The sequence below is a fragment of the Triticum urartu genome, chromosome 3 (genome assembly GCF_003073215.2).
Source record: "Triticum urartu cultivar G1812 chromosome 3, Tu2.1, whole genome shotgun sequence".
NCBI classification, from domain to species: Eukaryota; Viridiplantae; Streptophyta; class Magnoliopsida; order Poales; family Poaceae; genus Triticum; species Triticum urartu.
The window spans coordinates 592,105,523-592,109,678 of record NC_053024.1 but is presented as its reverse complement, the minus strand read 5'-3'; positions in this window follow the sequence as shown (position 1 = coordinate 592,109,678).

Sequence of the window (4,156 nt, the reverse complement as noted above, 5' to 3'; positions counted from 1 at the left end):
GAACAGGCCGTAGAGAGACTCGTCGGGCTTGAGCATCGTGATTTGAGGGGTGGCCGACTAGCGGGCCACCGCATGCTTCACCCACCGTTGAACCCTCGACCGGCCGGTGCGCTTGTTCCGGCGGGTCGCAGGGAGGGGGAAAGCCGTAGGAGTCGACTGGTACTGGGTCGACGGTTGCCGCAGGAGGACGCCGCGGACGCACGCGTGAAAGTGTGTCGCCCCGCGGGCGGGGAGCGCATCGACGTCGAGTGGTGCCTCCTGAAGCCAAGTAGAGTCGTCGACGACAAACACGAGCGCGCCGAGACGGATCTCGCGGCCCTCAGCCAAACCTCCGCCTGGAATCATGATGATGGGGATCGGAAAAATTGCAACTTCTCCAATAAGTCGCTAAGACACCTGCCCCACGGTGGGCGCCAACTGTCGTGGATCTAAGACTGACAGTAGAATGGGGGGTAGGTATGAGGAGGCAAGATCCTAGCTATGGAGTAGTTGTACACACGAGTTTTACGAGTTCAGGCCCTTCTCGAAGGAAGTAACAGCCCTACGTCTCGGTGCCTTGAGGCGGTCGACTGGATTATACGTGTGTGTGTGTGTGTGTGTTTACAAAAGTGCGAACCCCTGTCCCAGAGGAGGGGGGTGGCTTATATAGAGTGCTCTAGGACCCCAGCTCCCCTCCGTTACACAGGGTTCAATGTTCATAAAGGTGGGGCGTTACTGGTAACGTCTACAATAAAGTGTTATAAATGCCCATAATGCTATGGTTTAAGTTACGACCGTTGCAGAGTGGAGGGCTTCTCGCCTTCTGGTGGTCGAGTGTCTTCAAGGTGGTCGAGTGTCTTCAAGGAAGTCGAGTGAGCACATCTTCATGGTCGAGTGGATGATATTTTCTCTTCGACTGCTTCTGATTTTTTGTAAAGATGTCCTCGGGAAGGGTATGCTGGACAGGTCCATGACCCTACCCTAGGCACATAGCTTCATCACCCGTCACGCAACTGTGGCCTCGACATCGCAGGCCACGTGAAGGAGAAGCCCATGTCCCCCAGCGCCTCCGCCGCGTCCAGGATGACGGGCCCTCATCGCCGCCATGCCGCCACTGCCGCCCGATAAAGGAGGTGTTGCGGCCCGCGATCACGAAGGCGCGTGGTAGCATCCTCTGCTACCTCGGACGAGGCGGTTATGGTGGTGCCTCGGGCTCGATGGCCATTAATCCAAGGCAGAGTGTGCAGCGAGGCAGTAGGCGTGACACGACCATTGCAATGCTTCTCGCCGCTCCGCATTCGCCAAGACAGACGTGGCGCCGGCATGGGTCCGCAACAACCCGGACCTCGTTGCCGCGTGGGTACTCGGCCGTCTCGTCACCACCGTCCAGACAGCCGCCAGGCATCGCTGCCGTCTTGACGGCGAGCTCGCCAAGATCGGCTCCTCTGTGAGCGGCGGGCAGCCGCCGGACAGGGCTGCCGCTGCCCTCCGACGCCCTTCCGCCGCTGGAGGGACAACGGCAGCGGTGGCAGAGGTGTTGTAGGACAGGGCGGCCACGCCTACGAAGTGGTCGTCCGGTATAGGGTTGAGGGTTTTTTAGAGTTTTTAGTTGAAAGGTCGAAATATCATTCGTTTTATGTAAATTATATCCAAACTTTAATAAAATCCGACGTGTTAGCATGAATTTCGTCCGTTTAGTTCAAACAGTGATTAAAATGTATGCGGGCAGTATTGGATGGCCGACTCCCACGTCCGTGTCCGCCGACTCGTATCCCTACCCGCGGACGGATGCTGGAGCAAATTTGTAAGTCAACATTGAAGATGCCCCCATAGGAATTTGCTATTAGCGGCGTGCAGCCATAAACGCACGTGACAGCTATTTTGCCTAAATACCAGCATCGTTCACCTGAAAAACAAACGTAGCTGATGACATTCTACTAGCAGCGTGCAGCAGCAGCAAACGCTGCCAGTGAGGTGAACCGAGCACGCCCAACGGCGCGAAAACTAGCAGCATGTGGCCAACCCTCTTTTATTCTTTAAGAACTACTCTCTCCATTTTATAATATAAGATGTTTTATGCTAAACTAGCTTGCAAAAGCATCTTACATTATTGAATCGAGTAGTTCTTGAGGGGTGTGCATTTAAGTAACAGACGCTAGAGGTTAAAAGTGCGGACCCCATGAACTGAAACACGTCGGGGCCCATTTGTTTCCAGCCTATAAAGTTGCATGTAGTGGTAGCATGTCAATTTATACATGTGCGGCGTGGTGTTAGCATGTACTCCCTCTGTAAATTAATATAAAAATGTTTAGATCATTACTTTATAGTATTCTAAACGCTCTTATATTAGTTTACGGAGGGAGTATATGTAACTCATCTAAAATTCAAAAATCATTTACATAGAGTTATTGTGTTTTAATTTTTTAATTACTTCCATGAAAAACGCACGTACGTTATAAAAATTGGAGCAGAAAACCTCCATGAAATGTGCTTGAAATTCTAAAATGCTGAAAATGACACTAGCAGCGTGCATGATAAAGCGAACACTGCTATAAACTTTTTACATTATATTCCCTTTGAAAATCAAAGCAACCCTAAACAAATCCATAATTAGATATGTAAATGTAAAATCGAGTGATGCGCAGAGCCAGAGTGGTATAACAAATACAACTCATTTTTAATATGCAAGCGTATGTGCTGTGTACTATTACAACCATTCTTTCAAATGTTCATGCACATGAAGACCGAAAACAAAGAAATTCCCCTTGTTCTTACTACTCTTGTCAAACAAGCTGGCTTCTTTCTCCTCTATTTAACAAAACTCCTCGCCTTCCACTTGTCCTTAAGCATGTAGCTTGATTAGTTTGGTAAAGTCTGTATAGCTGACACAGGTCTCTGACTTGGATTTCCTGGTCAAACTTGCTGTAGTATTTTGGTGTTGAATTTGTTCTGTGTTCTTCCTTGATGATGAGGGGGGAGGATGCTCTAAACTTAAATCAGTAATTGCATTGCATTCACATGTATCAATATATTAAGCAAAAGCTCGTATCTACGTTTGCTCGTTTATGAGTTAATTTCCCATTTTTCTTCCCTTTTCTGAGAATTCTTTCTTTTGGAAAGGGTTGAATCTTTTTCATGCATATATACATGTTTGCTCGTTTCTGAGTTAATTTGCACTTTTATGTAGTTACCAATATTAAGCAAAAGCTCATTTTATTGTTACTGACGTTTGTACCATGCTTGGTTGAGCCATCTACGTTGTCCTTGAATCCCGGCCTCCTGCCGTGACCATTGCAACAACGAATAAGACGGTATTGGAGGAACGGATCTACTAGGTATCTAGCTCCAACTATAATGTGGCGGTGCGGTTCCTTCTCCAGCGATCGCCGCGGGTATGAGACCGGCGACGCAGATTTGGCTGCTGGATTCAGAGAGAAGCAGGGCACATGTAGAACGACTTTGGCACGGAGCTTTACATAAGTTTACGGGCTCATTCCTGAACTGGCGTGTTTTAATTGCACGAAGGGTGAGGGTTAAAAATGCTAGACGTACAAAAGAATACAGGAATTTATAGGCTCTTTTCATCTAGTAACTAATCATAAACTTGCCCCCCCCCCTCCCCCGATTTTCAGGAGGGTAGGCCGTGTTCTTCACCTATTGATCAATCAAATTAACTCTCTTTGTAAAACCGTGTAACTCATTTGTACGTGTAGCGTTACTCGGTGAGGGTAGGCCCGACACGGGTGAAATTTAGGAGGAGGCTGAATAGAATATGGAAGGGTTTGTAGCAGTCTCGGAAAAGCTGTACGTGTAGCATTTTTGTAGGTAGAACATATTTTCATGAACAGTGCTACACCTACGAACAAGTTACGTTAAGTTTTACGTAATGATCCAGTTGGCAAATTGTGATTGCGTGTGGGGAAGGAGGGCCCCACCCACCCTGAAAATTAGGGGGCCGAAGAAAATTGATGAAGGAAAATTACGTAAACTTTCGTAACTTCTTTCTTAGGTGTAGGATTACTGTATTTTCATAGTAAAAATTGACAATCATTTTTATATGATGTCAATCAATCTAAATTTAAAAATAGTACATATTTATGATTTTTCCATGAATAATCTGATAATATTTTTTTTATTTGACCTGTCTCGGTAAATTTTCTATCAGTCTTGCTAAGTC